Consider the following 12,292-nt stretch of genomic DNA (forward strand, 5'->3'; position numbering starts at 1 on the left):
GAGATCCAGCTGTAAGGAATTTTCTCAATTAGTGATTTAGGGTGGGAGGGCCCATTGTGGGTGGTGCCATCCCTGGGCTGGTAGTTCTGGGTTCTATAAGAAAGCAAGCTGAGCAAGCCAGGAGAAGTAAGCCAGTAAGCGGTACCCCTCCATAGCCTCTGCATCAGTACCTGCCTCCAAGTTCCTGTCCTGTATGAGTTCCTGTCCTGACTTCCTTTGGTGATGAACAGCAATATGGAAGTGTAAGCTGAATAAACCCTTTCCTCCCCAATTTGCATCTTGGTCATAATGTTTTGTGTAGAAATAGAAACCCTGACTAAGAAAGATTGGTACCTGCATAGTGGGGTACTCCTGTGACAACCTGACTATGTTTTGGGGAGGACTTTGGAACTTTGAGCTAGAAGAGCCTTTGGGATATTAAGAGCTTTGTGGGATGTTCTATAGGAGCTTGGAGGATAATGTTGAGAACAGTGCAGAAGATGGAGGCCTGACTTGTGAGAGTTCAATGGGAAGATTAAAGACTCTTATCAGGGCTGTTGCTATTTTGATTGTGAAGATTCTGTGGTTTTGGTTAGCTGGGGCTGAAAATTCAGCTGTGGTTAACAAGATACTAGAACTACTAAAGTGAAACCTTTGCATTACTGGGACTATTGATGCTGGTTAGCTAGAGCTGAGAAATTAGTGGTGATTAAGAAGAGACCAGCATCATTGAGGTGAAATCTTCTGGGAAGTGTTTTCTGAGAGCACAAAGAGGCTGTATTCCAGAAATAGCCAAGGATGTACCCCATGCTGAAGCTTACTTGGTAATGTGTAAGAGTCACTCAGGTGGTACTATTTTTGAAGGCATTGAAGGGGTCATGAAGAGCAGCTGAGGCTCGGCATTGTCAGAGACCTCTGAAAGCCATTGGTGAAGGTAGAGCCTCAGTTGCAATTGATGGCCCAGGACTGAAGGGGTCATGCAAAGGAATTGAGGCTTGGCACCATGAAGAGAGCCTATGAGGAGCTATTACTGAAGCCTAGTTACAGTGGAAGACAGCAGTGTTTTTGGAGATGCCAGTACCATGGGATGACCACCAAGAACAGCAGCAGCAGTGGAGTACAGGCAGCTGGACCCTAGAAGATAAGGCATGTGCTACATATGGCAGAGCGGGAGAAGTGGCCCAAGCCCTTGGAGGAGCCCAGAAGATCATGAGTCGATCCCAGACATTGAGCAGTTAGTTTGATTTTGGTTTTGATTGTGACTGTGCCTTGATAATTTTCCCTCTTGAAGGAAGAAAGTATTTTAGTGGAGTCCACAGTTAAGAGACTTTGAATTTTAAAAGATATTGGATATTTTAAAGGGATTGAAAATTTAATATGTAAGAATTTGTAAAGACTATGGGACTTCTAATGTTATTTAGATCTTGGGGATGAATAAGAAAGTAAGGGTTGAGTCTTAACAGTGATGTGTTTGTGTGGTCATAATGTTTTGTGCAGGAAAAGAAACCCTGACTAAGACACTTATATTTTATTTTGTCATGTTTGGTTGTTATCTCTTAGGAGCCTGTTCTTTTCTAATGAGAGACAGAAAGGGAGTGGATCTTAAAGGGAAGGGAGGTGGGGAAGAACTGGGAGGAATAAACGGAGGGAAAACTGTAATCAGGATATACTATATGAGAAAAATCTATTTTCAATAATAAAAAAAAGAGCATCTTTGATGGAGTTATGAAAACCAAGGCCTGATACAAATGGGCTGAAGAGAGAAGGAAGCTTAGGGATTGTAAGCAGGTTTTTTTTTACATTCATTCATTCATTCATTCATACATTTGCATGCCTCTCTGTGTGTGTACGTGTACATGCACGCATGTGTGTGTGTACATGTGTATATTACTGTAGACATGTGAGGGTTAGAAGACAAGTTCTGAGAGTTTATTCTCTCCTTCCACAATGTAGGTTCTAAGGATCAAACACACATGATAAGGCTTGCTTATAACAAGTCCTGTTGCCTGTAAGCCATTTTGCTGCCCCTCAAAATACAGTTATAATTTAAGAGCTTTTGCTTTCAACGAAAGCTAAGAAATGGGTGGTGCTCCCAGAGCAAGTGGTAGTCAAGTGTGTTTCTTAACATTGGTATTATTTAAGGCATGACTGGATGCTGCTGTCCTCAGAGACAAGAGTGAGACTATTGGTACCAGAGGCATCGTGGTGAAGACATTGTCCAGGATACAAATCTCAGAGAAAGCATTCTTCTCGGACCAGAGCTGAAAGTCTATCCTTCATATTACGTGGTTAGGGAATTTGGTGAAAGGCATCAGAGGAGTGGCTTTCTGTTTTATTCTGTGTGAATTAAGAATAAGTTGGGGAGATGACACTAAGGACTTAAGGAGAGACAGAAAACTGGGAAACAGGCTCTAGAAGAGAGAATTTACTAGAGGCATTGAGAGGGTTGTTTGGCCATTTAAGCTTCTGGTATAATTGACAGCTCATTCATCCTTACCCCTAACCACTGGCTCTGAGCTGCTAGCTCCTCTCTTGGCGTGGTTTAAAAGGTAGAAGGGAAGAAGCAAAGCCAAACTAATTGCATCTGTGCTTTAATGTGTCCATTTTGTCTGCCTCTCCCTCTCTCCCTCCCTCTCTCCTCTCCCCCTCCCTCCTTCCCTCCCTTCCCATCTCCCCGCTGTGTCTTATTGATTTTCTACCTTGAATCATTTACTCATGTTTTGCTGGATGAATAAAGCTTGGAGCCAGGCCTGCTGATGGGATTAGAGGTGTTGGGGAGGATTTCCTCCAGGACTGCCTGATGCTAGCAGCTGTTGTAATGCTGGGAATGGAATTGCTACTGACAGGATGACTTTGCAGCACCTTGTTACATACTGGTGCATACAGCGAGCCCACTGTTAGCTCCTGGTGTGGTGCTAAGATCCCCCTCCCCCATCACCTGCATGGAGCAGACCTGCATCCCCAGCACACTACTTCTATGAGTAGTGTCCCTCAAATAAAAGACAAAGAGCACCATGTTACTAGTAAGCATCATCATAATAGCGACCTTTTATTTAATGCCCCCCCCCCCAGTGCCAGGCACTGTACTAGTTATAAAAATAATTAACATTCAGTTTTATATTTTTTTATTTTGGGATTACTTACTTATGAGGGTAGAGGCGCATAGCACAACACACTTATGTCAACTCACCAGAGTCTGTTCTGTCTGTCTACCACATGGGGTGTGGGGATTGGACTGACAAGTTGTTAGGCTTGCCTGCAGGCACCTTTGCTTGCTGGGCCAGTTTACCATCCCTCCTAGGGTTTTATTTTATTCTGGCATCTGTGCTTTGGTTGGGTAATCTGCTTTACTCTTCAACAGTGGCCTGAAAATTTCACACCTGTGATTCAAGAGATTACAGCTCAAAACTTCTTGAGCAAGATCCCCGTTGGATTCAAAGCCAGCTACAGGTGAGGATTCAAAGTTGGACTTGAATTGGACCTGTTTCTACTCTTGTGTTTGTTCTCACTGTGCCCTGAAATACGTGAAAAGATGTGCACTCTTTACCTCTCGACGGTAATTACCCCGTAGAGAAATGCAGACCCAAGGAGAAACCGGCACAAGAGATGCTCATGAGATGTAAGTGACAGATTTGAGAGACATTTAAAGAAGCCATGCACCTGGCTGGCAACTCCTCGTTGCTTAGTCACACCCAGGCCTACAGGTGGGGAATCTCCTGTCAGCAGGCATCTCTTCCCCACCAGAGAGTCTGCTTCTGAAATATATGCTAAACACCACCTGCCCTGGGGTCTCTATCCTTGTGCACCTACATGTGTGCTTAGTGTTTTCACTGTTGAAGGTTTGCTTTCTGTGCCATGGGATTATTTGTCAGGCAAGTATGCTACCACCAGGATACAGCCCCGGCCCCCAGGACTGTGTGCTAAGCTTTCAACCTATCTCTCTTCATGAAATCATGCCTAACTCTGGCTGTATTCCTACAGCACATGGAGGAAGCCCTGTCCCAAACTGCTGCTCTTCCTGTAACTAACTGTTACCTTCCTGTGCACACAGCCCTCTTTCTCAGACTGGCTTCCTTTGCATAGCTGGAAAGGGACCACCAAGGGCTCTGCATTTGATAGTATGGCTTTCTCCCTCAAAGGGGACCTTACTTTCCTCCAGTCTTGATGCTGAAGGCCTGGGCTTTGATGGATCAGGTTGGGTACATGGGCCTGAGGACGTGGGTGGCTGCCAATAGAGGCCAGAGGCAGGAACAAATGTAATCATAATACAAGGAGTGTGGTACCCAAGCATCGAGAGAGAGAGAGAGAGAGAGAGAGAGAGAGAGAGAGAGAGAGAGAGAGAGAGAGAAAGGATAGTGTGAGACTTTTTCTTTTAACATAAAATTTGGGGAAACTGGGTAAAAGGTTAATGCTCTATTTTTTATACTTTTTAAAGGATAAATTAGGTCCAATTATTATCTGAAATGATGTCCAAATAAATGTCCAATCAAATTTTTACCAGTGTGTGTTTAGAACAATTTTTATGAGTAAAAGCAATGAGTGGGGCCTGGGTGTTCCAGTTCCCACAGGACACACATTGCCTCTACACACTCCGTCGTTGCCTTGAACTTGACCACACACAGGTATCATGCCTAGCAAAGCACCTCAGGGCAGTATGGACAGAGAAGGATGCTGAGTGGGAGGTGTTTCATAATGTTAGTAGGAGGTCATTGGAGGCTTTGAGTGACAGCATGATACTACGTAGATGAAGCAGACTGTGGAGAAGACTGGAGGAGGAGAGAGTGCCAGTGGGTGTCAAAATGGGAAAGAAAGGGAGAGATGGATGCTAGATTGTTAAAGGCAGAGCTGACAGAACCTGGCTCTTCCTGGTGATGCCATCAATAGAAGAGAAGACCCTGGACATTAGTAAAAGAAACAGGACTGGGGAGGAGGCAGAATAGTTTTGAAATCACCAACATAATTTTGGATGCCCAGAAGGCCTCAGAGGGATCCCGAGGTAAGTACGCAGTAACGAACTTGGGTGTGGAGCTAGAAGCAGTAGTATAGAAGGGACTGATGAACCAACCTGTGGGGTGCATGAGAGGACATCAGGAAGCTAAGCCCCTGGCTAGGGCTTGGGTCTTGAGCAGAAGTCACCCACTGGAAGTGACAGGAAAGAAAGGAAGGCCAGCAAGGAGCAGAAAAGGCACAGAAGAGACACCTTTGCGCTAAGGATCCAGATTCAAGTGGGACAGTTTCAACTATTAACCCAGATGTTCCATTTTCATGACAACCTCTATGCTCTTGGTCCCTCAAGGCTGCAGCTACTGCTTTCCCAGTGTGCTGTTGTCTATCTGGATGGCCAAGGTCAGGAAGCCAGCAGCAATGAGGGTCTTTTTGTTGCATCCCAACATGGTAGAGGAGATGTGGAGAGACAGACAGCAACTGTGCTAGTTCAATTTTCTCTTCTGATAAAGTCACCGGTTCCATCTTGCCACTCCCTACCATATGACGTTTTAAAATCCCAATTCCTTCCTGAAGAGCCCCACCTCTTTAGAAGGCTTTAGGGGCCACTCAAACCATGACCGATGACATGTGGAAGGGATGATAAGGAAAAAGAGAAAAGGAAAATATTTGGTTTCTGAGTTTCAAGGTAGTTGGTCCAAAACCAAGCAAAATAAAAATGAGTATTTAAAAAGGACTAAAGTCTAGAGGATGTCTCAGCGGATAAAAGTTGAATCGGATCCTTGGGACCCACATCACACTAAGAGAGAACTGACTTCCAACAGTGGCCTTCTAACTTCCACATACACACCATGGCATGGCGTGCCCCTACCCATTTAACACACGAATAAATGTAGAAATTTTAAGTGGGCTAAACATCAAAACAGACATTTCATTAAAGTAGATCCGCACATGACAAGAGTCACCTTGAGAGATAGGCAACTCTTGAGTTCCTAGAGCATTAAAAATTTATAATACAGTGGGGGCATTTCTCCATGCAACAAACTGTCAACAAATAGACAATAGCAAGTGTTGGCAAGAGGGTGGAGCAACATGAAGTCTGACTCATCGCTGGTGGGAACACAAAATGGTACAGCCATGTTGGAAGAGATTTTGGCAGTTTCTTCTCTAGTTAAGTACAGTCTTCCCGTGGGTAGCATGTGGCTTTTAAGTTGGAAACAGACACGCAACTTGGAATGGGTTCGAGGAAACTTGTTCCAGATGTAGATCTCCTTGAAGTGGCGAAACAAAGTGAAACAAAAGGGTAGCATAGGCCCAGCAGCACATGTGTGTCCAAATACCTGCGTGACCTACCAGCTTTGTGTGCCTATGACTGACAGCTCACAGTCCATGTGACTATAACGTCACACTGTGACAAAGCCCTGGCGCTTGCCTCTGACCAACTATATTTAGATCTGCTCAGAAGAAGGCACCTGCAGCAGACTGCTTGTCCAATCTTCAGGCCAACAGCAAGAAAACGTAGGAGGAAACCAGCAGAATGACCTCCTCGTGGATACGCATGTGCGCTCTTCCAGTAGGGAAGACTTTCCTAGATCAGTCACAGAGGGAGACAAAGCGAGGAAACAGTTCTGGCTGTGTGTCAGGGATGTGTTCTTTGAAGCATCTTCACTCTGCAGCTCTTGTACATGCTCACCAGATTCTTTAGGTCAATTGATGTTGATGACTCCATAAGAAAACATTCTGACACAGAAGCATACTGAGAGAAGGGTTGTTAGTAATTAAAAGCACAACCACTCCGATCCAATCCAGAGGCAACCAAGGCGACCTTCCATAGGTGAATGTGGACTGAGAAGGTGGTACAGCCATACAATAGACTATCATTCAGTGAGAAAAGAAAAAGCCTGTAGAATCACAATACAGCATGGATGAATCCATAATGTATGTATTCTTTTTTTTATTGGATATTTTCTTTATCTACATTTCAAATACCCCTTTCCAGGTCCCCTCCTCCCCCAGAAGCTCCCTATCTAATCCTCCCTCCCCCTGCTTCTATGAGGGTGTTCCCCTACCCATCCACTCCCACCTTCCTGCCCTCGCATTCCCCTACACTGGGGCATTAAATCATCATAGGACCAAGGGTCACTTTCCCCATTAATGTTCAACAAGGCTGTCCTCTGCTACATATGCAGCAGAAGCCATGTGTATTCCTTGGTTGGTGGCTTAGTCCCTGGGAGCTCTGGGGTTCGGGGAGGGTCTGGTTGGTTGATATTATTGTTCTTCCTATGGGGTGGCAAACCCCTTCAGCTTCTTCAGTCCTTTCTCTAATTTCTCCATTGGGGACCTCATGCTCCTTCCAATGGTTGGCTAAGAGCATCTTTATTTGTAAGGCTCTGGCAGAGCCTCTCAGGAGACAGCTATATCAGGCTCCTGTCAGCATGCACTTCTTGCCATTCGCAATAGTGTCTGGGTTTGTGACTGTATATGGGATGCATCTCCAGATAGGGCAGTCTCTGGATGGCCTTTCCTTCAGTCTCTGCTCCACATTTTGTCTCTGTATTTGCTCCTGTGAGTATTTTGTTCCCCCTTCTAAGAAGGACTGAAGCACCCACACTTTGGTCTTCCTTCTTCTTGAGCTTCATGTGGTCTATGAATTGTATCTTGGGTATTCTGAGCTTTTGGGCTGATATAATGTATGTATTCTAAGTGAAGTAGGCCACATCCTGTATCATATACCACCATTTTCTCCCTCCATCTACCACTATCTACAGTTAGCAACTTAAATGTCTCCCATTTGTTAAAGGGGTACTGACCAGCTTGGGATATGGTGGAAATGTCTATCACCAAAACAAAACAAAACAAAGCCAAAAAAAAAACCCAAAAAACAAACAAACAAAAAAAGCTGGACTTATGTGGTTGGAGTGAAGGCTGTTCTTCTAGAGGTCCTGCGTTCAGTTTCCACAACCACATGTTGGCTCACCACCATCCGTAATGGAATCCAATGCCCTCTTCTGGTGTGTCTAAAGACAGATACATTGTACATTTTAAATAAATAAATAAATAAGTAAATAAATTTATTTATTTATTAATTATGCATAATGGGTTTCATCATGATATTCTCATACATGTATATATTTTTATCCCGCTTACCCCCATTACCCTCTCTTGCTCCTCCCCTGTTAATGGCGATCCTGTCCCCCTCCCTGCTCATCACCCTTCTACTACCATATCTTTCATTAAGTGCTCTGCCAAGTTTCCTCAGGGTTGCTGACAGGAGATGGACATCTTACCAGCGGCTTCACCTCTGAAGAAAATGCTTCTTCCTCACCCAGCAACCACTCACTGCCGGAAGGTCTTTGGGAACAGGTGGCCTCTCCTGAGGCTGTGACAAATCTTGTGGTTGTTGATGCTATGAGTATTGGAGCTCCAGAAGTCTCCGTTTTCCTCTTTTGCTACCTGGCCATCTTGATGTGAACAGCTTTGATCCACCATGTGTGTCCTACCAAGATAGAACCAAGATACCAAGCTCCTCTGCTGGTCAAAGGGCAACAGGGCCATGCAACCACTGAATGAAACCTCATATACTTTGAGATTAAGTAAAGCTTTCCTCTTTATAAGTTGCTTAGCATGGATTTTCTTCCCGCAACAAAAACATTCTCAAAAAGGCAACAAACAAGCAAACAGAAACAAACAAACAACAACAAAATGGTCATTGGCTTCTGGGGGCTGAGAGACAGAGGTCGGGATAAGAGTCACACAGGAGGATAGGACAGTAAGACTATTCTACATGATATCATAATGGTGGATACATTAGACTATAGTCAAACCCTGTAGACTTTTACATAGAGTGAGTCTTAATGTGTGATAAAGATTTTCAGGAAGGTGATTCTCCAGGTGAAACTGAATGCAATGGAACAGTCTAACTGTACTGCGAACACAGGAAATGAGAGCTACCAACACTGTCTTTTTTTTTTGAAGTGTGACTTAGAGGTAAAGTAAGAAAATGGACTCAGGTCCTGTGGTCCAGACTGTGGCTCAGGCCTTTGACCCAGGCTGTAACTCAGGCTGTGGCTCAGGTTGTGGCTTAGGCTGTGGCTCAAGCTATCCCTACTGAAGTAGGAGGTAGCAGATAAAATGATTCATACTGAAGTCTTGTCTCCTTTGTAGAAGGGTCCCAGTGATTTTACTGAACCCCACCCAAATAATGATGGAAGATCTCCTCGTGTCCAGATCCTTAGCTGAGCCACTTGTGCAAAGTGCAGTTGTAATAGAAAGTACCACAGTCGAGGTTCTGAGGACATTTGCATCGCTGTACACCAAACATGGGTGACTAGAGAGCCACAGGCATGTATGTGTGGCTTAGCATCTATACTTATATTTTCTTAGTCTGTCAGCTGTGAAGGCTGAGAAGCCACCATAGTATCAACAAGCACACTTTACGCTAAACGCTGGGCTTCTGGAACACTCTTCTAACAAAAAGAACCAAGGGGCCCCTGGAGAAATGACAGGCGCTAGACCTAGGCACATTGCCATTTAAGAAGGTAAACTCAAAAATGCCCCTTACATCTCAGATCTGATGTATTTCACGCATGCGTGTGCTTCAAATATGTGTCCCCTGGCTGGTAGCCCTGTGTGGTGGTGGTTTTAAAAACAAAAATTCCAGTTGTTCAAGTAACACAATGAAGCCTTGGGAGCCAGACGCTGGGGTGAAAAGCTACTAGCTCAAAGGAGGCAGAGAAAGCACCCAGCTGCCCTTCCTACTGCACTAACATCCCAGAAGGAACAAGCTCTTTTTCCTCCACACTGTCTTAAATCCCCTCCAACTCAAAGACCCTCCTTTCTGTTTACTATGTTCACTCCCTGTCATCTTGGTTGCTTGCTCTGCCTCTTGATCTAGGGTTGACTTCATTTAGCTTCTGGATAAAAGGTGTGTGCTAGGGCTGAGTCATACTATAATCTTGGGGTTCACAGTGTGATCAAATATCTTTCAACAGGCAGTTGTGAGGTTTGGCTACCAGAAACGAGTCAGAAGGCATAGACCTTTGAAGGTCACCCCCAGACCCTTCCTCTACCACTGTCTCTGCTTTCTGATCCTCTGTGCTGTGAACGGTTCCTTTGTACACGTCTGCTGCCACGAACTTTCCTGCCATGGTGGACTGAAACCTTTTGTGACCACAAGCCAAAGTAAATCACTCCTCCATGTTGCTTTGTCAGGTGCTGGGTTTGCACTGATGTAGAAGTGACCAACAAACATACTCGACAATGATGGCCTTTCAGTGACAGTCAACAGCTGTGGCTTCTATTCCCACCACAACCTGAGGACTTGTCCCCAGGTAGATGGTTCCTGGAAGAAGACACTTAAGGAGACAGGGGTTGTTAGCAGAAGGCACTGAAGTACTAAATGACGGATGGACAGATGCTGCAGTCTGATGGAGAGATTCTCCCAGACTGACCCATCTTTGGCCAGAACAATATTTGATCTCTTCCTGGTTCAAAAGGCAGCCAACTCTTGCAGGGCAGCCTGTGAAACTGCTTCCCTTTCACCCTGTTCTTCCCACTTGTCTTTGAGACTGAGAAGTTGGGAATGGAGCCACGGCCACCTTTGCAATGACAGAAGATTGTCCCTTGCCTGACATAGGGCTGTCAGGGGTGGGAGTAGAGGTGCCAGCTCCTCTGTCTTCACTTGCTTTGAAGACTGAATGAGCTTTGTGTGAGCTCTTGTCATGGGAACAGTGTGAGATCCAATGCTGAAACCCAGGTCATTTGGATTATTAAAAGAACTCTGTCAAATCCATCTCTCTAACTCTAACAGGATTCTCCCACAGTGTATCGTGGAGAGGCTCCAAGCAAGCTCCTGGGCTTTCCCGGCTCTTCCGATTCACGTCTTCTATTCTCAGAAAGCAACCAACAGCGACTTACTTGACATACTCTGGCATTGACTGACCGATTATTCATTAAATGGCTCCCACCTGAGCAATGTCTACACGATCTCATGGTGGGTTAGGGATAGGTGCCACTGGGAGGCAAGGATCTCTGCCCATTGTGGCTGCATGTTCTTGCTTTTAAAAGAATGAAGATGTTTGGGGTAGAATATACCCACAAGATGAATCAGACAAAATGTGTTCCAGCTGCAGCATGAGGCATCTCTGTGATTTCCTGATAGCTGAGAGGAGGAGCCCAGCAGCAGCTTCAACTGCAGGATGGGGACTGTGGAGGCCAGAGAAGCAGTTCATGTTCTTGGTCAGTAGATAGGGGTGCCTGTGTGTGTGTGTGTGTGGTGTACATGCACATGCATTGTGTGTTCACATGCAGTGCTGACTTTTTGTACTTAAACATTTTGAATGATTCTGATGATTATAGGGGAGAGATTCTGAGATACTGTCTTGCTACATACTCCAGGCCAGCCTCAAATTCATCACGTATCCTAGGCTGGTTTCACACTTGCAATAATACTTCTGCTTCAGCCTTCCAAACGCAGAGACTACAGGGATGAGTCAACAGGTCTGGCTGGAAAAAATTTTTTTAATAAATAATAGAATATCAACAGCTAAAGATCCATGGTCATGTTGGAAGAATTTGAAAAATAGGTTAAATAGGGTTAGTTTACAACTCAAGATGTAAATAAACCCATGGGTGCTCAAACTGATATAAACAAATGAAGAAATGGGGTATAATGGTAAAATCTTTCAGGCAGAACTTTTGATGTGTGGATGCTGCCAATATGGTGGCACATGACTTTAGTCCCAGCACTTGGTCAAACAGAGGCAGGCCTGCTGTGATTTGAGGCCAGCCTGGTCTACAGAGTGAGTTCCAGGACAGTGAGGGCCACCCAGAGAAACCCTGACTTGAAAAACTAAAACCCTAGCAAACGGAATGTGTGGGCGCTTTGCACTGTGCAGCTACGGCCCAGCATCCCATCTTTAAGCTTGGCCTGTGCACAGCATCTTCCTTCTAAAGGGTGTAATACTGAAAGGAGGAAAAGAACAAATAATGCCTTCAAAATGGAGAAATCTAACATGACTTCAGACACCATGTTAACATCAACAGTACGAGTCACATCGATGTGCTCAGATGACAACGACACTTGGCCTCTGTGATCTTGCTCCTCCCAGCACACAGTCCTAGGAAAAGCATCAGGCAAGTCCTAGTGGCTGGGAATTCTGTAAGGTTTCTGCAGCAGTGCGCTCATGAACACCCCTGGCATCTGCTGGGGTCATAAAAGAACAAGGGAAATTTTAGAAAATGCCATAGCCAAGAGAAGTAACTCTAAAGGGACATGTTGCCTGAATGTGTTATGATGCCTAATGTTGCAGTAAATCTCCACCAAATATGCCCTGGCAATGAAAACACAACACAGTTAATATGATTCCAT

This window comes from Mus caroli, chromosome 9 (genome assembly GCF_900094665.2).
Source record: "Mus caroli chromosome 9, CAROLI_EIJ_v1.1, whole genome shotgun sequence".
In the NCBI taxonomy this organism is placed as follows: domain Eukaryota; kingdom Metazoa; phylum Chordata; class Mammalia; order Rodentia; family Muridae; genus Mus; species Mus caroli.